Genomic DNA, 27,146 nt, shown 5'->3' with positions numbered 1-27,146 from the left:
CCGGAGCCTCAACAGGAGCTCGTTCTGATATATTCGGTTTGCGCTCTCTTCCATGTTGCTTGTTTATTTCCATGTTTCCATGTTTCACAGGCAACTTTTCAACCAATAAGAAATAAAAGTGTGAGTAGATTTCTGGCCCTCCACCGTCTTATACGCCCCTCTTCAAATCTTTTTTTTTTTCATTTGGTCCCCTTACATTACTGCACTGTGAAGGCAAACCAGACTAAATACAAAATGAACCAAATGTATCAATTTTATTTTGATTCAGACTAACCAAATGGACTTGGGTTTTGAAAGCGCCCTAGATCTAGTTCTAAAAGACAGCACTTTATAATAAGATACCTAAATCTCTAAATAAAGATTTATCCCTAAAACATATACAGTACCACCAAAGTGACAAAACGATGCAACAAGTAACTTTCAGGCCTTTCTGGTTCGATAGTACTTTTCTTATTACTTCCTATTCATGATAAAATGGAAAAGCTCCCTGTATTTGCTTTGGGAATTACCGGGTTAAGTCTTTTATCTTTCACATTATACGTCAAATCCCAAACCACAGGATCCGCGACTGTCACACTGACCCAAATATTCTTTGTGACTCATTTCACTTTATTTTGTGGTTTGTAAACTAAATTAAAGTAAGCTCTTTCTAACTATCAAGTGGCTTCTTCAAAGTTACGCACCCATGGGGACGACACATGATTTTGTTTGAACAGGGCCACTGCATAAATGTAGACTATACCATGGAGGCGGAAATTAATTTCCGTTCTCATCCGTCATCAACATTCATAACAGAAGAGAAGGGAAGCGAGCTGGATCGGCTCCGTGGCCATCAGCAGAAGGCTGTAGTTGTACAGGGCAGGTCCCAGGTGTGAAGTGGTGTAGCAGTTTGAATTTAAAGCAGAAGACTTCTGTGAAAGAGAATACGTGCTCAGCAAAATCCTTTCTTAGATAAATAAGGACAAAAAAGAGTCAAAGAAGTGCAGAAAAGGGAAAAAAGTGCTTTGGTCAGAGTACCAAATTACAGGAAAGTTTATGTTCCCACCAACTACCACCTTTTTAAATAGAAATGTTAAAACACAGGTTCTAAACTTTTTTTAATTCTAACTCGGCACAATACTTCACTATCAGCCAAAGAAAGTCAAAAGCCAATACCAGGCTCCAGCAGTCTCTAACTCTGACTGCTGGAGCCTCGTATTGTTTTTTTAATGTTAAAATTCCCGATTTACTCCGAGTTTCCTTGCTTCATTGCAATGGAAGGATGTGTCCTGTTAGTTGCCTTGGCAGAACAAAACACAGGCAATAAACACTAAATTAAACCATTGTTGACTTGATTTGGTTATCTCTTAGACTTCTGAAGCCTCATATTAACTTTGACTAAACTTCATTTTGTTGCCCATTTCCTACATTGTAGGACCTTTAAAGTAACTAAAGCTGTCAGCTAAATGTAGTGGAGTAAAAAGTACAATATCTGCCTCAAAATGAAGTGAAGTAGAAGTATAAAGTTACATATGTGGAAATACTCATGTAAAGTACAAGTACCTCAAAATTGTACTTAAGTACAGTAATTGAGTATGTATTTAGTTACATTCCACCACCTGTGATGTCTTAAACGAGATGTGGCAACTTTAGCCGTGTTTACTTACTGCTTTTTTATAGGGATGTACAGTAAAAGTCTCCAATAATTTGTAAAACTTAACGTTGAGAGGTAAGGCAAATAGTCCATAACCACTCAACAGTGCACACAGTGTTGGCCCTTAGCCAATGATATTTGGGGGACACATGGCCGATTATGCCGTTTATGTTCTTGTCAATTAATCACCTCAGTAATTTGCTCACCTTTAATCTGCCAATTTACTGTGACCTTTAATTACCTTTTTCATCAAATTGATCCTGTTATGCCTTCATTGTGTTTCATCTCGGTTATTGATCTCTTGGTAATTTCATTTCTGTTGAATGAAAAAGGCTGATGCAACTTGATTCAGTTTTAAACTATGTGAAAAAAACTTCTTGTGTTTATTTAGAAGAGTGCTCTTGAAAAATGTATTGTGCAGGTGTTTGGCAAGCATGCTGAGTGTTTTAGATATGAGGTCAAGGCGAAGGTCTGGTTATTAAAATGTGGATTTGATGCAAGGGGCCAGCCAGACAGCAAATGTGTGTCTGTATATTTATATATGACCAGGAGAGAAGAGATGAGGAATATGAAAGTGGTTTCAAGTAAACAGAAGCAAATAACTGCACACAGGAGGGGGGGTAGATAGTGGAGACGGGCTTAGCAGGACAGAGAAACACTACCAAACATGGTGGGGTTCTCCCAATGGCCTGGATGGCTGGTATATTGAGATCGAGCATGTTATTACAGCAGACAAGAGCAACATGCAGTGAGAAGGATGGAGACACGGTGGCAACATATGGTGTCAGAGCAATATGCCCAGCCAGTGATACTGATTGAGAAAGAACATGCAGACAGCAGGATGGCAAGGGAGAGTGCAGCAGAGACAGTTATTGTGTTTTTTTATTAAATCATGGTGCAAGATCTGAGCAAATTGCATGTTTCCTTCAACTCCCTTCATGTGAACATTATCAAGACTACGTGATGATGAAATTAAAGCAGAAGTTACTCTGCTTCAAGTTGATGCTTGAGGGCATTTAATTGCTGTTGTATAAAGGGGAAACACACTGAAACACATGATTACATCAGGATGCACACACAGGACACATCCCTGTCTTATTTCTTAGCACATCAACTCTTCAGAATGGCGGCAAATGTATCATATTTCAGCCATAAGTGATAATAATATTATGATCAATTCAATTGAATTTATAGATTGGCGGACAAGGAAAAAGTCCTACCTTTAACAGGGAAAAAAAACATGAGGGAGAGCAACAATCAACAAAGTCAATTACAATTTAAAGAATATGAGAGGGCAGAACGAGGGAGGGTAGAGAGACAGAGGTGAACCATGTGAACAATGACAACAATAATAGCACTAACCCCTTGCAAAGCATTCTCTGTGACTAATGATAGTAGAGGTCGACCGATATATATTGGCCGGCCGATATATAGGCCGATATTTACGTTTTTTACTTGTATCGGTATCGGCCGATACTTGCTTGTGTTCGCCGATCGCCCATTAGCCAAAACCAGACAAGGCTCGGTGCAACATCTGCCATTCTCTGGTGAGCTGCTACCAGTATATTCCGAAAAGTGAGCCCGCTATAGCCCCCCCCCCCAAAAAAAATAGGCAAAAAATACTGAAGGCCCACCAGCCATCAAAATATTTGTCGGCCATGAATCAATATAATATCACCATACAAAATATCACGATGTCATGTCGTATCAATTTTTCCCCCACTTCGATTGATGAGTAGTGAGTGTAGATGTCTAGAAGTCGACCTCTTCATTCCCCACAAGAAAACAATGAGCCCAGCAAAACAGGGAGTGGGGGTAGTCTCAGCGCCTACAGGTAGATGTTGGGGTGGAGGTAGGGCGAATTAATTGCTCAACTTTCTCATATTCTCGGAATTTAAGTTGTGTTTTAATGTGAAAACTGCTGAATGAAAGAAACAGGATGAGAAAGTGAGAAAAGTGGCAAGTGGGAAGCTAAACAATATCAGATAATGGAAAAAAGGGGCAAGTGAAAAAGGAAAGGGGAACTCAAGGCTATCCAACCATCTGACAAGCAGTTGTAATGGAGTGTATTGGCTCCTTTACACTTTGGACCTGAGCACTTTGTAGGAAAAGGAGAAGCAGGGATTTTACATTATTAATTGTCTTCATTGCATTTTCAATATGCCAACTTTTCAGGCATGCATACACACACATTTTTTCTCAAATTTGCATTTTCTTTATGTGTGTGTGCAAATTGAAAATGTGAAAAAGGTAGATAACAGGAAGATGAAAAGGTACAGAATGAATGTCGTAGAAGCAAGTGGAGAACTACAAAGTGTCAGAAAATAGAAGGAAGAACAAATGATAGAGAAAATGAGAAAAGGGAGGGAAAGGGATGGGGCTGAAACACAGTGTGAAAATAATAAAATGATTTTGAGTCTTATTTGGTGACTGAATGACTCAAGAAATTCCATGTGTGAATTAAATATTAAAACAGCAAGGCACGAAAGAGATGAAGCCCTGTAACTCTCTCTAGCCCTTTTTTTCATGCTGTCTCTCCCTCCTTCCTCTTCTTTATCGCTCTTTTCCCTGACTCGGAGGCGCTTTTTCATCCAAAATGGTGATGCACAAGAGAGGGGGGGAGAAGATAAGAGGGTGAAGAGAGGAATGACAAGAGCAGAGGAGAGGGTGAGAGAGAGAAAAAAAGGGATGGAAAGTCTGCTGCTTTTTGGCAGCTCCGATGTTTGATGTAGCAGAGTCATTAAAAGTGGGCAAGTCAGCCCGGCTCCATGTGGGACCCCATTACACCAGATTGGTTTATAGTGGGGGAAAGACACATTTTTACACTGGTCCTGCCTCTCTTTCTCTCTCTCTCTCCAACTCTCTTCATTTCTCTCTCTCTCTCACTAACCCTGGCAACTTAAAAGGGAATGATCTGTAATTAGTGTGGTGATAGTCATGCAGATGGGTAGACTGAAAATTTAATTTAAGGCATTGTTACAGGATAAGAAAAGATTTCCTCTGCAGTAGCTCGAGAGACAGAGGGAGGGAGGGAGGGAGGGAAAGAGAGAGATGAATAAGAAAAAAAGAAAAAGAAAGAAAGAGCTCTTGGGATTTATCATTCCTACAGGCCTCCGATGCATGTTAACACATGAAAGGCGGCCTCAGCCCCTATACTAACACCCACTGACACATGTACAGTCACACACACACACACACACACACACACACACACACACACACACACACACACACACACACACACACACACACACACTCAGCACTCAGTGATGCAAGACTGTACAGCCCCGGCTTTGTTCAGCTCTTGTACATCTCCAAGTAGTTCTCCAACACACAGAGGCACAAACACATTTGTATTCATAATGCACTCACATATGTACAGACACACACCAGTATCTTTGTGCTTCTATACCTGTGAGGACTTTCACTGATATAATGTCTTGAGAGAAGTATATAAACCTTTTAAAATGTCTTCATTTTCCAAACAAAGCAAGTCCTCCAAACTAACAACAACAGAGTTTTGTCACTGCTTCTGATATTGATGCTGACAAATATGAGTGATGTTAAATGGGTAAAACAGTTGGGAGACTCCAAAGAGGCTGATTACAATTATTTTAAAAAGCAGGGATATCCTTAATTTAGTCAGCAATATCAGTCAAGCTTCAAACTTTGGACCTATCTCCCTCATTAGACCCTTTTCAGTCCCAGTTTCAAGAAGGAAGTGTGTTTCTGAAATTGTTTACCCAGAGACGATTATCATCGCATCGGTATAAAGCCAGTGTCAAGGCCAAGCTGAGGCATTTGTTGTACCTTTCATAAGGTCTTGTTACACAATGTTACACTATCATCTGTTTCAGATGGCACCTAGAAGTAGTTTGTCAGGAAACATAAATAAAGCTTATTTTAGAGATTCATTCCTTTTACTTTACGGTTTTAATTAATTCACAAAAGTATCCTCACAAACTACAAAAACAAAAACTGGTTCTCACAGAGACACCAATGTATACTTCCATATGTATGTGTTGTTGGTGCATTGCTAGTTTACACTGTGATGAATGTAGTTAAAGTGCTGTGGCATCGTCTGAACATCACTCGCTCATTAACCTCATGGTTCCAGCTCTATTAAGATGGAGGGAATCCATTTAGCCCAGCTCGGCTCCACACACACACACACACACACACACACACACACACACACACACACACAGTTACACAAACACACACAAATGCATAGTCACACAGACATTATTCTGAGCACTGGGAACCATGCTGTGAATGAAAATGCAGACAAACAAACACAGCAGACACACACGAATAAGTATTCACACTACACTCCAACACATGGAATTAACACGCACAGAAATTCGCAGTCACGCGCACATTCACAAACACACGTCACACATACACACACACAGTCTGGCATACAAACAGATATACTAATTTCTCAGCAGCAGAAACCATGCTGGGTATGCACACACACACACACACACACACACACACACAGTCACATCCCTGCAGCTGAATAAGAACACATTTAAAAGGCATCATTTGTCGCCAGTGAAACACACACACAGTATATGCAGCGATACCACTGGGAGCTCTGTATTTAACATCACTATCACTTTATTACTCCTTCACACACACACATACACACACACACACACACGTACACGCACACACTCATGCCCACAGAACACGTGTAGTTGGTGCCTATGGGAGCTGTGTATGTAACATCTCTATTACCTCGCAGCAGCATTATGCCGTTGTGCACACTCGGCGCTGTATAATCCGGTTAGGCGTGTCGCGGCTGAGGTTTCTTTCTCAGCGAACAGCAAGTTTAAACGGCCCCATAAAGGCCTTACTACGACAGGGATTAGACACTTTTAACCATTTATGGGATTACGGGTGGTATTGAACATAGCCCTCCCTGAAGGTATAAAGCCAGTGAAGGTTTGGCTCTTCTACTGTTTGTAATTGAATGCTAAGCTATCGCTCAGAGCGTGCCATTACAACTCTATTGAATATGTGTAAGTATTCGGTTTGACAGCACATTATACTGCGGCAATGGAATAGTGTCAGAAATAACAAGTGAAGCCCCTTGGAGGGAACATGCAGTTTTTTGAAAGATAATCCTCAGAAACATGACAATTTCTGTATTCATTATTCATTCTTGCTCCATCACTGTTGTTTATAAGTTACCTGTTGACAGCTGGACTATCTCTTCCACTGTGTGACATTTCTGCTAACCCAGAATCAAGGATACTGTTGACAGGCCCATGCCGTAACACAAAGTGGACATGTTAAACTCATCCAATGACAAAACATCCATCCTCTATCCAATATAATCTGGTAGAATACCCACAGTGGCTCTCAATGATAGCAATACAAATAATCTTGTCACTTTATTGACATCTAATTGTGCTTTCACCACAACTTGAGTTTGCTAAGACTTGGAAATTGTCATTTCAAAGAAATATTATACTTTAGTAAGATTGGACTGGTCCATTATCCTTTCAGCTGTTATTTTCCATTCTTATAAAAGCCTCCCGACTGAGTGATCTGACATGATGGTGCCAATCTTTCTAGTAGCACAGGTAGTACAATGGCATTTCAGTGCTTTTTAACTGAAATTGCCATCCATTTGGTTGAGCTCTATGCGTGTGTATTTAGAGATTCTGCTGTGAGACATATCTGCTGGGTCTGGATCAAGGCTGGTCCAAGGATGGATCCCAAAATGGTTTGTCACTCTTTAGTCCATCTATAAAAAATGTCACAGTGTTGTATTTATAGAGAATTACGTATGTATCTTCTTGGGACAGATCATCTTCCCAACACAACCATTTTTCAAGGCCTTTTTCATTCCGGCCTGACACCTGTAGTTGAGAGTAAACTCGCTACAATCAAAGAAAACCTATAATCTTTAAAAAAAAAAAGTTTTTTCATGAATGGGAGTGCAAGCTACTATATTAAACTTGTTAGATGGTAAAATGTGTAGCTGTAGTAATAGTCTGAACTTGGGTCACAGTTAGGCAGCTATGTCATTTAAAAATAAATATTTTGCCAGCACTGAAATGATAATTCCAGAAAAAGGTGATTATTTTTTCCTCGAAGCTTCTGAATGTTGGTTTGATGCTTTGTCCTCTATCGTTGTTGTGGCAAAAGCAATGCCACTGCATTTTGAAAATTGTATTACTGACCCTATCTATTTGGTATTAATGTGCCCGTTGCAGTCCAAATAGTACCATGGTTGGATGAGAATAGGTTCAGAGAGATGACAATTCTATGCAAATGAGGTAGCTCAAGGCGGGGTGTTGGTAATTTGGTGAAAGCGGGGTCATTTATGGCTTGTCACAAGTGACTGGCTGGGAGAAGATGATAAATCACCACAGCCTCTGACTTATATTCCATTTTAGCATAGCATACTGCGTCCATATGAACTAAAATAGCAAGCATGCTTGGATATGTCATCATTGTCCTTGTGCACAAGACCTTGCACTTTTCAACCCATACCAGTCATATTGACAGAATATGTTTTGAGTGTATTCAGTATATCGGCTCCAGCTCCCCGCGTCCCGATTTTGGATAACGGATGATTGGATGGATTCAGTATATATTAAGGTACTGGACACTTTTACCAAGCAGCCCAAACAGCTTGCTATGCTTAGCCGTTTTGTGAGATACCACAAAGCATGTCTATGTTACAACGATTTGTGTATTTGTGAAGACTGACAGGTAAGTCTAAAACTAGACTCTTCTCCTCTGTAGTTCCCAGGTGGTAGAACGAACTTCTAAACTCCATCAGAGTCCCTCGCAATATTTAAAAAGAGACTCAGCTCTTTACTGAACACATTCACACATAATCTAAAAAGATAATAATTAATGTTAATGTGTGATGCATGCACTGAAACCATGGCTCTTACTTGTGTGTTGTCTTTCAAATTCATCTTTGCTTGTGTTGCATGAACTCTCAAATGTCATCACTTCGGAAAAAAGCGTCTGCTAAATGACATTGTAGAATAGCAAAAGTCTCGCCTGATACATACATATGTGCTCCTTGCCCATAAACGTGTCATAGGATTTGTGATTAGCCACATATTGTTTTTAAGATGTAATACCTTGATCACCAAATCCACCTGTTTGCTGACCAGTTCATCCGTTTTTCCTAAAACTCCATATTCTTCTCAGTCAAATTGTTGTTTTCTCTGTGGTGGCTTTTCCATCATACTGCCACATTGGCACATACATTGCCAAGATGTCAAGTGAAATTACTATATTCCCATGACATTCATGAGTTACCACTAGTTGCCATGCAACCAAACGTTTTCTACATGTTGCATTCAACTTGACAGATGCTTGCGTGACATAGTAGCTGCCTACGGTATAAATGTCATGCTATTTAAAGTAAAGGTATTTAAACAGGCTTTGGATTATTAAAATATAGTGCATGTATTGCATGTCATGTTCAAGGGGGCAAACGAAATCTCCTAAGCGCTGCGATCGGCCAACGAGCCACGCTTTGAGTCACTATGCTCTAATGCGTCACCAAAAAGTAGTTTTAATTGACAGGGGGTTTTCCTGTGAGAGTGAAGCACCAGTACCTTCCCCTCGTACTGTTATCCAATAGTAAAGGTGTCATTAGTAAATTAGCAGTATGGTTGATTGATATTGTAATAGGTTAATCAATAACACTGCATTACCCTGTGGTTACTGATGCATATACTCCAGCATCTGCCAAGTTCCCTTCTCCTGCTCACTCTCTCTCTCTCCATGCTTTTATTAAGCTATTTCTCATTTTGCTGACTACATTACTGTCGTATCTCTCCCACAATGTCCCTGCTCTGCTGCTGTTACCCTTAAGGCTCCGAATCCCTTGAGTTGAGAGTTAAGTATATTTACCTTTTATAAAACTGATAAAACAAACATAAAAGATAAAATCTCCTTTGGGCTTACTAAAACATCTCACCTCGAACAAAAGAAGTCATGAATGGTAGACGACTAAATCATATCAAAACTCCTCCAACACAAGGAAGGACACAACAAACATTATGAAAGAAGAATGAGTGAAATAAAGAGTTTGTGCAGAAAATAAACTGCCCTGGCACGACGCAGACTGCACCCTCTGACTTCTACCTTTCAAAGTGCCTGGGTGCATTAAATCTGATTCCTGTGTTTTACGACTTTATTTTGGGTAGACTGCGAATGGAAAGAACCTGAACTGAATGACATGTCAACGTACACTAAGTTATTTCTATAATGATAGCAGGAAAAACATGCTCCTTCAGCGAAAATAATTCCCAAATAATGTTTTCTTCAGCGCACGGAGCAAGTAATGTAATTTATTTCTTGTAAACCTATCATTTCTTTATAAAAACTCATAAAAGACAATTTTTCCCATGCTTGCTGGTGTTTTATATTGATGGTGTGAGACAACCTGTGCTGACAGCTACTTCATATGCAAAGCATTGAATTGCTTTATAACTCTGCAGTTTCTTACTAATGCTACAGATCTTAGGCTTCTACCACCCATTCAGTCATGTGACTCTTTTATTTGTTCCTGTGGTGTCTACTCTTATGGCTTTTGCTATAAGTATGATGGTATAACAACACAACACAAAAGATGAAACTTTGCTTTGTCTAAGATGCATGACATTTGAGAGAAAATGTCTTCTAAATTACTGCCAGTTGCTGGTACTCTGAGGAAATACAGACCCAGTGTGCTGAATCGTAACCAGCATGGATGCATAAAAAGGACTGCAAAGTGGTAGAAAATTTCCGGTAAATTTCCCAAAACTTTCAATGGGAAGTTGAGCTGGGGAATTTTGGAAATATTCAAAATAAAAATAAAAACATGACATTTCAACAGAGTAATTTGTAAATAGAACTTTATCAAGTTTCAATTATTTTACTTAACAATCAATACTTTCATTGAACAACAAAAACATGAATGTTGAATTAAATATTACTTGTCTTCCCCATTACCACCCATTTAAAAATCAAGTAAAATGACCCCTTCCCTCCAAAAGGTCCCATTCAAAATGTTAAATGAAAAAAATGAATAAAAAAATATGTCATACAGCATGTAAATGAATTGAACATATTATGGAGGAATGCACAGTGCATGTAGGAGGCGTGGCCTCAGTAGCCCTGCAGTAAGCAGTGTGATGTGTGCATGCGATTGAGGAATAGCAGATATTCAAGTAAACTTGCATGAAATCTGGTTGTTTTAGTCAAGATTATGCTTATCCCTGTTTATTCCAATAAATTCCCGTTAATTCCCATGAAAAGTTTCCAGGAATTTTGCAACCCTATGCATGAGGTAAAGGCATGCTTGTTCTCTGCCTAGCACACAGTTTGTCCTGTATACCATGAGGTGCTTCCATGATCAACAGATGTAGTGTATGCCTCAACTGCTCCTCCACTGACATGCAGTATTGTTCAAACAGAACATATCCTCACCAAAAGCAATACTATCTCTTAAATAGTCATTCACATTTAAACAAAAATTTCCCACGGTTGTAAAAGATAACAATATCCAACACGTGACACTTTTCTTGTGAGGTGCTTTTGTTGAAGCGCACAGTGAGGGATGAGCAGCCGTCACTTTTATAAATAGTCTATGGACTCAAGATGTAAATGAGCTACAGAGCGGCACCGAGGCTCTTATAGAGAACAGGGGGCGGGCATTTCCTGCCTCAAGTCCTTTCCAGATGAGAATCTCATATAGACGAGATAACAGCAATAACAAAAGCTTACTGTGGCAACCGCATCACAAATAAGGGCAGCACTCGACATGAATATAGGCATTGCTATCATGAATTGGAATACATACATAGATTTCAGGAAGACATACACAGCCATATTGCATGTGGGGGAGTGCATTATATATGCACAAGGGGGGATTTAGAGCAGGGAGGAAGACTTGCAGAACCCCCCACAGAGACAGATTTCACAGCAGCAGCTTACTTGCAAAGTTTTACTTACAGCTGCAGTCTCACATTGCCACATCACATAAACAACAGCCCACACAACACACACACACAAACACAAAAAGGCCACTTTCCAACAATCTAGTACATGTCTTCTCAGGAATGGTGGCAAACACAACTGTCATCTCTGCTTTGCTATCATCACCCACGCCCACACACACATGCACTAAACACTCTGCATATTTTAACTCCATTATGATGAATTACACACAGGCCTTTCGAGAAACATAATCTGTAGTTACAACATAATCAGAAAAAACATCCAAACATTACATTCTAATGTCCTGAAGAAGACAGATGTCGCATAAAGTATTCAACTCACTCAGTGTTTGGCAAATTGTTTTTATTGCATCTCAGGATGGGATTAGGATGGTTAGCATGCACTCACTATGTGTTTACTTTGAAAGTGTAATGCCTCATGAGCACCAATTCAACTAAAGAGACCGGTTAAATTCTATAGGTAGGGACATGTTTTCAACCAACTCGAATTATTTTGTCTGGAATTTACTGTATTAACACATTAACAGCTAATCATTGGACATTTTATCATCTGATTTACATATCTGGGATATTAATTCAGCCAAAACCAGTTCCCAAGCTGCTCTCATTTTTGTTTGAGGGTAAAATGTTACCATTCAAGGCTGCATTGTTCACATTTTTGCAGACGACTGCGGTTAATATGTTTCCAACGATTGTCTCACAGCTAAAGACCCTTCATACTAACACTTGTGGATTTAAGTTAAAAGTGAAATTCTGAAGAAAGATTTACAGTGTTGTAGTGTATCGAAGGTATCTGGGGCAGTTTACAGTATACCCATATAGAGGTGGGGGGAAAATTAATACATTATCGCAATTTTTGCATGGCAATATTATATCGATTCATGGCCACCAAGTATTGATAGTTAGCATTCTGACGGCCCATCAGTATTTTCACTGTGTTACTGGAGATACTGGTATCATATGAAACTAGGAGATCTAAGGATCTATAGGCACCATGTGCGTCAGAAGTTGTCAAAATAATGCTGCAAAGTTATGCTTTTTTTTAAATGTTCCATTAAAAAAAAGTCTGAGCAGTGAGGCTTAAAGTTGAGGAAAGTTTGATAAAATTCTGCAGTTGTTGATGTCCATACATGTTTGATATCAGTTCAGTTCAGTTTGACTGAATACTTTGTTGGTCAGTCCGTGCGTTTGACTCTCATTGTGGAGAAATAAAAAGAATGAAGTGAGTAGAATATACAGAGACTTTTCTCTTATTTGACAAAACAATTCTTGATTGAATTAAATTTTGTGGAAACAAAATGCAGTAAAACAGTTTTATCACAATATTCACCATATCACAAAATGTTTAAAACCACAATAATATTGTATTGTGACTCAAATATCAGGATAAAATCGTATCATGGGGCCTCTGGGGATTCCCACCTCTAATACCCACCTATGATCCAAGAAGCCAATGAATATATAGGAGAGTATACTCATTAGTAACCAACAGTAGTAACCTGCCTATCTATCTAGTACACCCACCTCATCAACTATCACTACACCACCGAAGATTGTTGATATTCAAACTCATCAGCCAAACATATGCACAACTATACTGTTCAGTGGAGTACATTTGTTTGGCAGTTTTTCTGAATAATAAGCAACATTGATTGAGCTGTCCTCTTTGTATTGAGTTTGCCACAAATGAAATATAGCAACAACCAAAGTTTTCTTCTGCATGACCAGCATGTTGCCACTAAGACATAAAGCTTCCAACACGACCTATTACCTGAGAACATGCATATAAAGTGACTTTTCAATGAAGATGTGTTGACTTTTTATAGCAGGAAAGGATGGAAAGTGGCCACGGCATTGTGACAGTGAGCCAGCATGCACAACTCAAGACCATGAATATGAAGCAGATAAATGGAATTCAACCATCATTAATTAGTCGTCCACACTTTTTCTGATGTGACATTTTAAAATATTTTCTATGAGAGAGGTCTATACCTACTTAATAAATGTTTTTCCTGCAATGGTAAATGGTAAACAGGGTGCACATATATAGCACTTTTATCCAAACACCTTTACACTACACACTACGCTCATTCACCCATTTACACACACATTCACACTGGTGGCCGAGGCTACCAGGGCACACTGGTGCCACCATTGGGAATTCATTCACACACTGATGAACCAGCATCGGGAGCAATTTGGGGTTCAGTATTTTGCTCAAGAATACTACGACCAACTCTACCAACTGAGCCACAGCCGCTCCATGCATGCCAAAACACCTTGTGTGAAATAGGTATATTCCAGTGTTCCATTTTCTGGTTTAACCGAGCAGTACCAGGTGCATGAATGAGGCGGATGCCAATCAAGCACAGTGTGTGCACACCGACACCATCCAGCTGTGTAATTAGGCAAAATTGAAAACACCTGTGGGGGTCGACCATGGGATCATTAATATGAATGCATGATGAATTTAAAATACAGATCCAGATGCTGGACCAGTTATATACACTGCTCAAAAAAATAAAAGGGAACACTTAAACAACACATCCTAGATCTGAATGAATGAAATATTCTTATTAAATACTCTGTTCTTGATATAGTTGAATGTGCTGACAACAAAACCACACAAAAACTATCAATGGAAATCAAATTTATTAACCCATGGAGGTCTGGATTTGGAGTCGCACTCAAAATTAAAGTGGAAAAACACACTACAGGCTGATCCAACTTTAATGTAATGTCCTTAAAACAAGTAAAAATGAGGCTCAGTAGTGTGTGTGGCCTTCACGTGCCTGTATGACCTCCCTACAACGCCTGGGCATGCTCGAGACATGATGTCCCAAATGTGCTCAATGTGTTTCAGGTCTGGGGAACGGGCGGACCGGTCCATAGCATCAATGCCTTTGTCTCGCAGGAACTGCTGAAACACTCCAGCCACATGAGGTCTAGCATTGTCTTGCATTGGGAGGAACCCAGGGCCAACTGCACCAGCTTATGGTCTCACAGTGGGTCTAAGGATCTAATCTCGGTACCTAATGGCAGTCAGGCTACCTCCAGCGAGCACATGGAGGAGGACTGTGCGGCCCCCCAAAGAAATGCCACCCCACACCATTACAGACCCACTGCCAAACCAGTAATGCTGGAGGGTGTTGCAAGCAGCAGAACGTTCTCCATGGCATCTCCAGACTCTGTCACGTCTGTCACATGTGCTCAGTGTGAACCTGCTTTTATCTGTGAAGAGCACAGGGCGCAGGTGGCGAATTTGCCAATCTTGGTGTTCTCTGGCAAATGCCAAACTTCCTGCACGGTGTTGGGCTGTAAGCACAACTCCCACCTGTGGACGTCAGGACCTCATACCACCCTCATGGAGTCTGTTTCTGACCGTTTGAGCAGACACATGCACATTTTTGGCCTGCTGGAGGTCATTTTGCAGGGCTCTGGCAGTGCTCCTCCTGGTCCTCCTTGCACAAAGGCGGAGGTAGCGGTCCTGCTTCTGGGTTGTTGCCCTCCTAAGGCCTCCTCCACGTCTCCTGATGTACTGGCCTGTCTCCAGAGCATGGAGGCCTGGTAGCGCCTCCATGCTCTGGACACTACACTGACAGACACAGCAAACCTTCTTGCCACAGCTCACATTGATCTGCCATCCTGGATGAGGTGCACTACCTGAGCCACTTGTGTGGGTTGTAGACTCAGTCTCATGCTACCACTAGAGTGAAAGCACCACCAGCATTCAAAAGTGACCAAAACATCAGCCAGAAAGCATAGGAACTGAGAAGTGGTCTGTGGTCACCATCTGCAGAACCACTACTTTATTGGGGCTGTCTTGCTAATTGCCTATAATTTCCACCTGTTGTCTATTCCATTTGCACAACAGCATGTGAAATTGATTGTCAATCAGTGTTGCTTCTTAAGTGGACAGTTTGATTTCACAGAAGTGTGATTGACTTGGAGTTACATTGTGTTGTTTAAGTGTTCCCTTTATTTTTTTCAGCAGTGTATATTACAAAAGGAAAATAATAATAGCAACATATCTCAAATCTCAATCATAAACCAAATCCATGAAAGTAATGAGCACCAAGCAAAGAGTCTCCAAGTTAAAATTCAAGATGTCTGTGGCCTCATGTCTCGGGCATGGTGGCCTGGATGCAGTAAATGAGTGACTACATATTCATTCATTGATTCATTAATTCATCCTCTTTAACCACTTATCTGAACTCAGGTCGCGACGGGACTGGAGCCGATCCCAGCTGACACTGGGCAGACAGGGCCACGCTGTCATTCACTCCTATGGGCACTTTAGAGTCACCAATTAAGCCCAAGCTGTAAGTCTTTGGACTGTGAGAGGACTGTGAAAGGCCTAATTACCCGGCGAGAATCCACCGCTGATACAGGAGGAACATGCAAACTCCACATAGAAGAGCCGCAAGCCAGATTCTAACCTGCGACCCTCTTGCTGTGAGCCTAAAAGTGTTTTTAAACACACCTCTGAAGCATGCCACTGACCATATGGTTGTATATGAGCTGGTGTTTCTGCTTTAACTCTCAGATACTTAACAGTTTCATTGTGATTATTTGGAAATACTGCAATATTCAGTCTGATAAAATAATGTCTCCTCAGCGTTATATCTGCTATATCAGAGGGAGTTTCTCAGTTTGCTAAGAAGGTAGAAATATATCTGATCTGAGTATTTCTGCACAACATGAGCCTTAAAAAACATAATGCATGCTTCCCCCAGTGGTAGGTGTAAACACAATGTTAATACGGTCAATTTACTGCATTTTCTACAATCTCCTCGTTAGGAGGGGAGCAGGGTCGTGTTACGTAACTTTGCAACACTTTTCAGCAGCTTTTGACTTCACACACGCTCCTCAATCCCCTTCACTTCTCGCTCCTCCGCTCTCTTCTTATCCCTTTATCCCCTCTGCCTCGCTCTTTGTGTCCCTCACGTTTGCTCTCTATCTCTGGTTCTTTTCAGTCATCCTCAGCCTCTCTCTACCCCTCTCTCTCCCTCTCTCTCTCCTCTGCCGTGGCTTCACGCCTCATTGCGGCCACAAATCCTTCACGGCTCCGCTCTCCTCTCGCGCCGTCTTTTTGTTGCATCTCCTTCATCTTCTCCTCTCTAATCTCCATCTGCCCTTCCTCCTCTCCTCTGTGTGGATCAGATGTTACACACTATAAACTGGATATTTCCCCAACAATGCGAGGGAGGACGAGACAGATGGTCCTCCCCCTCACTATCTTCTATCACTTCTCAGCCTCTTTATCACCGGGTTGTATGAGCAGGTAAACTGATCTTATTGCCTTGTGCCCACTTGTCTGCAAGTTTATAGTCTTTTAGTGCATTTCATTAACTAGAAGCTTTATTATTTGTCCACATTTTTCTTTGATTGTACTCATCTCTGCTCAAGGGCACTTCTACGGCGACGGATTGTTGTCTTTTGCAGGAGTTGAATTTGTGAACAGCCTCTCTAATAGACTGTAAGAGAATGAAAGCTATGTATGTTTAGCTGATGAGAATTCTATTTTAGTAGCTTTACAGTCTCGGAGAGCAATTCAGTAATTGGAAGCAAAGTACTTAATGCTTTCATGTTAAAACCGACTAAAACCATTTGTGGGAAAAGAAATTCTGGCTTTTTATTGGCCGGTGTATAATTAATAGAACAAATTAGAAGCTGCATTGTTAAAATGTACTTCAGCTATAAATCTTCTCAGCTTATTTCTTTGCCTGTAATTCTCTTTATGAAAATGAGTTCTGGCAACAAACTCTGTTCTTTCTTTATGAGTTTGTAGAGACTGCACTGATGCCCTGCTAAGCAGTGCATTAAAGCATCTATTTGTGCTGGAACAACTTCCCCCTCAAACCAGCTGATGTAGTCGTACTGTAGGTTCAGATAAAATGCTAATTGATTAGAGTCATTAACATTTTCCCTTGGTTTTATTTCAATCACAACTGTTCTCTTTCAATCCTCTCATACCTCCTCTTTTAAAGCGTTTGACCTCTACCCACCGCCTCTCTCTCCTCTCTCTGCCCAGTCTTTCCATGAGGGCTGCTTTCATTATGCGCCAGGGTCTGTCAGCTTTTAAACTGCCCATCTCTTTGCTCTCGTCCTTCTTTCCTATCTCTCTCTTGATCCCTTTTTCCATTTCCCTGCGCATTTGGTAAGCATCAGTCCACCGTCACATCTCACTTCCTCCCCTCGTTTGCTTTGATTCCCCGAGCTGCACATCAGATACTTTGCCCGTCTCCTCTTCCTCCTCTGCGTCTACCCGTCCCTCCCTCTCTGAAGGACTCTGCTGCACTGATCCCCCACTGACCACACCAGAAATGGATTTGGGTGTCAGCTTGGCACTTCCTTGATATGTGCTCATGTAGACATATTTCTGTCAGCTTTCCCAAATCTGTAATATTTCGATGTATTACAAAAGTAGAGTTATGTATTGGCCTGTTTGTAAGAAACAATTTATTGTAATTTGGTGGACAGGTTATGCCGTTGAGTGGCACACCATCCATAGTCACAAAAACACCACAATCATACCGCCTTGCCACACATTTTATCCAACAGTGACCCTCATCACAGTGACAGATCGCCTGCAGACATGTTTTCAAGCATGTTTCATAAAAATCCTCGGCTTTGCATAGAAATTGGGTTTGGATATGGTTTAGAATTCCTAAAATTAAAACTACTGCTTAGCCCTCATTGAAAAATCCAGAATAGTATAAATATGCAAATGTTGTTTACAGGAGTAACCATTTTATATATCACACTTGTGTAAATTGCATACTGGAGCATGGCTTGCATATCAGTCAGTCCTTTAACACTGATTTAGGGGAATCACTGGATTACCTCCTGATAATGAGATGTTTGCGTACATCCATCATCCATCATTCATCATTCATTAAGCTTAACCGCTTATGCAAACTTGGGTCGTGGGGGGCTGGGATTGGCTGACAATGTGCAAGAGGTTGGGGTACACCCTGGACAGGTCAATTAATTTGGACTGTGGGGGACCAGGAGCGAACCCACGCTGACACAGGGAGAAAGCTGGATTCAAAGCCACAAAAGTGCGAAACATGTAGCCCAGTATGTCCATCCCTAATTGTGTTTAATATGTCATTATGTAAGAGGGTTACATGTTAAACATTTCATGTGTAAGCCTTCTATAATTGCAATGTTCTTGCAGTTTTTTCTGTTATGACATATTTATAACCTCACTTCCTGCTTGTTTCTCTTTTTCAAGAGAGCCAGCATAAACTAGAGGCCCTCTGAGGAAGAGCGCCAAGTTTTAAATGCATTGCAGTGCAGAGTAGCTGCCAGTCCAAAACTGTCTATGTGTTCATCTGCCCTCATTTATGCGCATATTGAGCAGATTACATTTTCTAAAATTGCCTGCGGCGAATTATTTCCCTCCCTTTATTCTTTGTGTCAAAGAACAAGAGGTTAGCCTTTGTTATGGCTCAATATCTAAAAAAAATTATAAAGAATTTCATTACATGTTTGCTTATTCAAACAAAAAAGTGATGCAGGATGTATTTTCCTCATACTGAGCTTTAATCTGTTAAAATACCACAATTCCTTCACTAATTTTATTATAAGTGTGCTCTATATAGCTCTATTATGATGAAAAATTGGATCAGACTTGGTATTATAGGACTCTCAGATAAGAATTGAGGGCAAAAAGGACATCTCTAGAATGAATGAAACAATCATGAAATAAAATAAGAAGCCTAAGAAGCCAATTTCTATTAACAGCTACATCATTGCTTTGATGTAAAAAATAAATGTCTTTTTGTATTACATTGTTGTTTCATTGATTTTCTCTTTAGAACACATTGTTACGCACACAACACACAGCTGCACATCCACCTCTTCTTCTGGCTTTTGTTATCAAACTCAAACTGGCCTCACTCTTTCCATTTCCCTAACTACTGCACCATATTTCCTCATGCTTTTATTCTCTTCTCCTTCTTTTTTCTCTGCAGCTGCTATTATGGCAGACTCTACCACTTCATTAGCCAAGGAGTCCTGTTGGATACATTTACACTTCAAAAATGATGGAGAGAAAAAGACGAGAGACACAGACAGCGGAAGAGAATGGCCAATCTACAAAAGAAAAAGAATAAGAGACAAAACAAGTTAGAAAACAGGAAGAGACAGTTGAGGGAGTGCGTGGGAGAGGCAGAGCGATGGTCTTATGGGGCCAAAAAATTCTTACGAGACTTTAAAAAATGAAAAAAAGGATGGAGTGAAGAGAGCATGGCAGCGATGGAGAAGGGCGAATCAAAAGAAGTGAACAGAGAAGAGGAAGAAAAGCTGTAAATTGGCTGGAGGAGAGAACGGATGGATGAGCGACGGACTGCAGAAACAGAGAAAAACTAAAAGTCTCCAGAGGAGCAAAGGCCAACAATAACCCTTGAAACCAAACCAAAAATCTCACTCGGTCAAGTTTTGACTTGACACATCTCTTCTGTTTTAATTAGTACAGCTGTCTGCACCATCTGATTAATGTCTCGCTTTTCACTCTTGCTTTATGCACGTAGTTATGACCTGAAACATATTTTTGCATTCCAGACTTCTTCCTCCCGTTTCACACACGTAACTTCAGTCACTGTGTATTGGGGTTGGTTACCTCCACGCTGTACTTTTCCTGAATGCATAATGTAAAAACACTGAGGCTGCTGCTGCTGCGCTGCTTCTTCAACTTTGCCACCTGTGCACACACACAGTGTTTGGACTAAATTGTGTAAATCCACTTTTTCATTATGCTGCAAATTGGAATTTCATCTACCAGCATGCAAGCTCACCAGGGTTCATTTTCTCTCAACTTTAACTACTGCTGCTTGCTGGGTAAAGATCATTAAGTGTCCTTGTATAGGCTTAGACTTTTTTATTGTGTGTATGCCAAAGTTTGTTTTTAGAAAATTATAGAAAGTGAAAGAGTTTGCATGTTCTCCCCGTGTCAGCAAGGGTTCTCTCCGGGTCTTCCTGCTTCCTCCCACAGTCCAAAAACATGCAGCTCAGGTTTAATTGGTGACTATAAATGCCCGTAGGAGTGAATGAGAGCTTGAATGATTGTCTATCTGTATGTGTCAGCCCTGCGATAGTCTGGCGACCTGTCCAGGCTGTACCGCACCTCTTGCCCAATGTCAGCCCCAAATTGGTTGGTTGGCTGGGTAGTTGGTTGGTTGGTTGGTTGGTTGGTTGGTTGGTTGGCTGTGTGGTTGTTTTTTTTTTCAAGAAAGACAAATGACAACTACCAAATCAAGCCAAAGTTTCTGCTAGAAATCAACAAGAAAGTACAACAAGACTTCGTATGACCCGCTAAATAAAAATTACATGCTACATTTTATCATTTCACACTTCAATTTCATTAAAAAGTTTGCCAGAGTACTGCACAACTAACTGTTAATAATCTTATTTGGTTCGGTACATGGAAGGCTGTTGTAAAGTGGCTTCATCAAACAAACTAAAGGCTGATGTTGCTCTGTAGTTTCACCAAATTTGCTTTGGATAATTATACACCTCGCTGCTCAAATCCCACTTTAACCCCTGGATATTAGCGAGATTGTTACTCCCCCACAGCACAAAGCACACACTTTATCTGTGGGAGTTTGAAAGGTTTGTTGATTAATTCCTGGAATCAGTGATTACCCAACCAGCTGGTTAAATATTTGACTTTCAAACACCATTGTTGGAGACTCGGTTTTTTGGAAGAAGAGCTCTTTTATTATTAGATGTTGTTTCTTCTTATTTGTCTTCTGAATTTCATTTTCACCCAACCAATTTCTGAATACGATTCTGCGTGTTGGAGCTTCCCCAGCTCTGACCATGAGCACGGCAAAACAATGCTTCCATATATTGAACAGATCATGCATATTATGGTCTTGGCCGAGGCCAAATAGCCATCCTATTTGCCCCTGATGTAAAAATGTGAAAGTATTATATATGTCCATTACAGGCAACTGTACCCCAAGATAACCACTGAAGAAAGAAGTTGCTGTTGTTGCAGTACTGGCTGCCAAAAGTTGACCTAATGCTTCTTATGAACCGCGTCTTCTTTTACTAAACTGAATGCAGCAGGAGCTCTCACAATTAGTGGTATCATTACAGAGCCAGGCAGCAGGCCAGTGCAGAGCTTAGATAATTCATTATTAAACTCCCAGCTTTTCTTGCAAAGTAACAGTGTGATCACCATACTGTCACTGCTTTATCAAAGGGGGGTAAAAAAAAAAGAAAACAGAAGCAACGAATAAAAAACTAAGATAGTCTCTGTGCATAAACATGTGTGTGAGCCTACCTGTGTGCACACATGCACCTGGGTATGACAGCATTTGGCAACACCTGGGCTGGCCACCAGCAATGCAAATAATGACCACCTGCAACAAAAAGAGAAATGAATAAGTTGGTTAGAAGGGAGTTGAAATAGATTACAGGCATTTGGACATAAATACAGGAACACTGTCCTTAAAAAAGACTCTTGCACATTCATCACAAAACTAAGAACTAAGTTTGACTTTAGACTTTATGTTCACATTCTGCACAATGATGTACGTTTTCTGCCTTCTTTATAGATTGGAAAGGGAGGAGGGCTGCAGATGTACTGAGAGAAGATGGATGGTTGAATGTCAGCCATCCTCTGTTGGGGTTATCTGAGGAGGCAGCTGAAAAGGCCGGCCAGAAAAATGGGTTTAAGACTACAAGTCCTAAAACTCCCATCAGTCATGGTCCAACTTTCTGCTTACAAAACAACCCAATTACCCAAATGGTATCGGTACTCTGAAAGATTTGCATACACATATATCCATTTTGTCACTGATAGTTATACTGATATTAATACTCCGTGTTGACCAAGAAAAGGTTTCTCTTTCAGAAGAATATTGCACTGCTGCACAGAACAAAATGCATTTAATGCTTTTGCAAGCAACAACATCATTTTGTTTGGGAAAACAAAGACAAGAAAGTACAAGTTGTTAAATTAAAGGTCTTTATTACTGTCCTTTGGGCCAGAGCCCACAGGTTGAATACCAGCTGGCAAACTTTCAGGCAGTATAAAGAAAGGAATAACAATCTGTCTTCCCTTTCCTCGGCTCCAGTGGACCAGCTTATTAACAAATGATAGAAAGCTATGGTTGCACCGGGCAGCACCTATACATATATGGGGAGAGCACAAATTTAGTTCAAGGGGAAGTGTTTTAAAGCTGACTGAAAACTTCCACTTTCCTCTTAACAAGACTGCTTCAACGTTTAGTCACATTCTTATGCCTTTATCCTTAAAACAGAGCCACAGATTCTGTTCACGTTTCTTACCAAATAAAGCACAGTAATACAAAAGACAAGGGGTTTTTTTGGATAAAAGGAAATTAATGCTGACATCAGATAACAACCCATTCTCCATGCTTGGAAAGCCTCAGAAGGAAAGTCAACTGAGAGGAAAGTAAAATCTGGACTGCTGCTGATTTCCATCTATCCCCCCTCTGTGTTCTTAGCTGGTTAAAACATCCTGAGGAGCTGTGCTTGTAAGTCAATCATGCTTAGCTTAGAGTTACAAGAAATGCAATCAGATTGAGTTTGACTCGCCTTCAATGCAGAAATGTCAAAGCAGGCAGGATGGCAGGTTAACAAACCTCTGTTCAATAAATGAGTGACTTGTGATTTCATATGACCTTTGTTTACAGGTCCACAAAACCACAGAGTTCTCCCTCCATCAATCTAAATTCTACAGACGACATACGCTGTTTGTGCCAACCAGAATTGACAGCTTCAGTGGCAACAAAGCAAAATGCCACATGTTCCGACAGCAGATAAAGTCACACCTGTTACATCCTGGTAAGCATTTATTTTTGACATTTCAAGCTCAGAGGACATCTGTGTTAAACTGTACTAACGAGTCCATGTTTTTAACGTGAGTCCATGTTTTTTTTTAGTAATTTGAGCAGTGTTGTAATGATCACAATTCAATATGGTTCAAAAGATAAGCATTGTCATTATCATATTATAAACATTTCAATGCTTATAGAAATAAGCATTGAATGAGGTCAAAACAAAACTCTTCTGTTTCAACCAAATTTACTCTAGTTTTAACCCTCTTAACAGCACCAATTATGTTTTTTTTTTTATGAAATCACCCAAAAATACACAGTTTATCGTAGAAATAAAATGTGAAAATAGGCATTGATGTCAGAATATGAACTTTCTGACGGTCCTTGAATGGATCATATGTTACAAAAGTTTTTGTTAGGAAAAAGTAACCAAAATGAATCTTAAAATGTTGATTTTTCTGTCAAAAACACTTTATTCTATGTGTCATTTAAAACATCATGAAAAATAAACTGTTTGTTACTACATCCTGTTAAAAACCGGATAAATTCTGCAGTCACATGACAAATATTCACTGAAAATCTGTTTACACAGAGCAGAGAGGATAGGACAGGAGAGGAGATGTTCCAAGCAGGTTATAAAAATACAAATAGTTCAATAAGTATAGCATGTGGAGACCTAATTTTTCCCACAATATTCATGAACCCATGGGCACTTGGAAAAGTGTTGTATATAAATTCCATTTTATCAAATTTTGGAGATTTTTTAAATAATTTATGTCTTGAATAATTCATTATTATTAGTGTTATTCTGCACAAAAGACATTTTTAAGTTGTTACCAATTCTAGCCATGATTATGCTGATTCCATAGAGCTGCACAACTTACATATTTTATTAATTGCCGTGAAATACAAGGCTGCAGTGAGTAAAATGTAAAAAAAAAAAAAAAAAACGGCTCGGGTTCAGGGGGTTAACTCAAATTTCTAAACAGCTTTTAACCTCTATAACCAAGCTAATACCTAATGGAATAGTTATTTACGATTGAATCCAAATGGAAATACAGTTTACAGCATTTGCCAACACTTCCCAAGTGTCCAAGAATGTGGGTTGAAAATGTTTGGCTGCACTTGCTCTATATAAGTACATATGTTTATTTTGCCGCCTCAGTGATATTTACCTGTTTCTAGTTCTGCTTGAAGCAACTCCTCCTCATAAAGAATGGCAGCTTGAGCCGTAAAAATCACTGTTGCCACTTACCAACAGAAATGTAACATTTAACTTGTTGTTTTTGGTGATTTCTGCACTCCATTTCAGAGGCTTTTTACCCATCATTGACATTATTGAAAGTGAAAATTCACTTCAGAATAATTTATATTCAGCGACGGCATCACCTTTCAAAACTGCATGAAGTTACAACACTTTGTCTAACTGTCTTCAGTTAGGTTGTGGAGTCTAGGAAAATTCAGTCCGTTAGTGTTGCTAGTTTGAACAAATCTAGGCCTTTATAACTACTTCATGATGGTTGCTTATAAAGGATTCATGGCCTGTCAAACTTTTGACAAGGACAACTAATTTGGTGAGAGTCACTTTCGAGAATTGAGTGTTTCTTCGTGTACTGAAGACTGCTGTGACACATCAGCCTCTTCAAACAGGCTGCTGCCACTTGCAGTTGGGAAACAGGAACATAACTAAACAGAACACATGCAAAAAAACAACAAAAAGTGAACTTTTCCACTGTGTTAAGGATCGAATGAAACAAACTGTGATCAAAACTTTACTGTTGTGCTCTTTTTTTATGAATTCGACAGGACTTGGAGCGCTCCAGTATCAGTGTGCCTTCTTATCACTCGTCTGTGTAATTTGTCCCATTAGGATTCTGTCCCTGTAATCCCCAACTATCGTCACAGGTGGATGCTTCCTTCCACTTTTCACACAGAAACAAGATAAGAAGTTTGGGAGCGCCTCGTCTCTATTTTCAAACACTCTCCTGGCTCCTAAGTGCTCAGTGAACAATCAAGATTCTCCGCTGATAGCGTCGCCCCAGCCCGGATTTATCTTGATTACCATCCAAAAGCTTGTTTTTCTAATGGGAGATGGAATTAATTTTTATCCCCCCGTAGAGCAGCAGAGTGAAGCAGAGCAGGTTGGTTGGCTTCAGATAGGAAAAAAAAAATCTTCAGAGACTGAGATGGAGGAAGATGGTGACAGGAAGAGAGAACCAGTGGGACTAAAAAGAAGATGTAGGAAAACAGAAAACGATTGAGATGGGTGACAGAGATTAGAGGGTAACAATCAGAGAGGCAGGCCGAGCGAGGAGCCACTCTTTAAATTGTGTTTTACTGATTTTCCTTGTTCCCTCCATTTTGCTCTCTGCCTTGCTGTTGGGAATGTTGTCTTGCTGCACAACGCTTCCTTCAAACCGGTCACATAAAGACTCTTTTGATCATATCTGACAGAGCGGTTTTCTCTCCACCGTCTCTCATATGCTTCTCCGTGTCTCTCACTCACCTCGCTCTCATTAAATAGTTTTCCTGCTCAACTTCCATCACTTTTCTCTTCACATTTCTTTTGCTTCTCGCCAATTTACTGTCTCTCCACCTGTCTCCCCTTCACACCATCTTGGGTTTGCTTCACTCTCGCTCTCTCTCTCACTCTCTCTCGCACTCTCTCTCGCTCTCTGTCTGTCGTCCTCGGGTTGCCTGTTTCTATCTTTCCAATAAAATTAATCCAGTTTGCTCTGTTGAAGCAAATGTTTGATTCAAGGCATTGCTGAAGTACACAACTGATTAAATATTTCCCCAAAAATGCATCGTTTATCGTAGAAAGAAACTGTGGAAATAGGTCTTAACGTCAGAATTTAAACTTCCGGGCGATTTTTGAATGGAGATTACAAATGTTTCTGTAAGAAAAAGTAACCAAAACAAAGCTAAAATTGTGATATTTCTGTCAAAAATACTTTATTCTACATGTGTCATTTCAAACATCATGGAATAAACCATGTCTCTCACTCACCTCGCTGTCATTAAACAGTTTTCCTGCTTAGCTTTCATCAATTTTCTCTTTACATTTCTGTGTCTCGCCAATTTACTGTCTCTCCGCCTGTCTCCCCTACACACCATCTTGGGTTTGTTTCACTCTGCCTCTCTCTGTCACACTCTCTCTCTCTCTGTCGCTCTAGCTCTCTCTGTCTGTCTTCCTCTGATTGCCTCTTTCTGTCATTTCATTTAAATGAATCCAGTTTGCTCTATTGAAGCAAATGTTTGATTCAAGGCACTGCTGAAGCACACAACTCATTGAAATAAGGATATAATGAAGTGGTTCATTTCTAGTCAGGCGGCAACCTCCGGGTCTGAGCAGGGAGGCAAACCAGGAAGTGGCTTAAGCTGCATTCTACCAAAATTCCAGTAGGGGGCACTAAGTTTGGCTGCAAAGACATTTCTGTCCAATAATTTCAATACAAGAGGAGAAAACTTCTCACTTGATCTATTACCTCAGAATTTTTTTTAGGACAACACTATGGTCTCAATCGCTAGTAAAAAATCCTCTCCAAGACAAATTGATGTTAATAGTTCTAATAATGGCCCCATTAAGAAGAAAATAGAAAATAAAGAATTGTATGATTTGGGGTGTGGCTACCTTTGATTGACAGGTCACTAACAAGGCAAGGCATCATCAGGAGAGAAGCAGAACAATGTGTATCCATGGTAACG

The 27,146-nt window shown here is 40.2% G+C and overlaps 1 protein-coding gene across 2 annotated transcripts in view; it reads right to left on the bottom strand.

Annotated features, from left to right (window-relative positions):
* The window catches only part of elfn2a (extracellular leucine-rich repeat and fibronectin type III domain containing 2a), a 281,476-nt gene that overhangs the window by 105,428 nt on the left and 148,902 nt on the right, over window positions 1-27,146 (bottom strand). For both annotated transcript variants that reach the window (XM_059332413.1, XM_059332421.1), the window contains exon 3: window positions 21,917-21,995. The gene's annotated coding sequence lies outside the window, so the exon portion shown is untranslated. The remainder of the gene's footprint in view (window positions 1-21,916; window positions 21,996-27,146) is intronic.

Source organism: Centropristis striata, chromosome 1 (genome assembly GCF_030273125.1).
Source record: "Centropristis striata isolate RG_2023a ecotype Rhode Island chromosome 1, C.striata_1.0, whole genome shotgun sequence".
Lineage (NCBI taxonomy): Eukaryota > Metazoa > Chordata > Actinopteri > Perciformes > Serranidae > Centropristis > Centropristis striata.
This window is presented reverse-complemented; position numbering and strand designations above follow the sequence as displayed.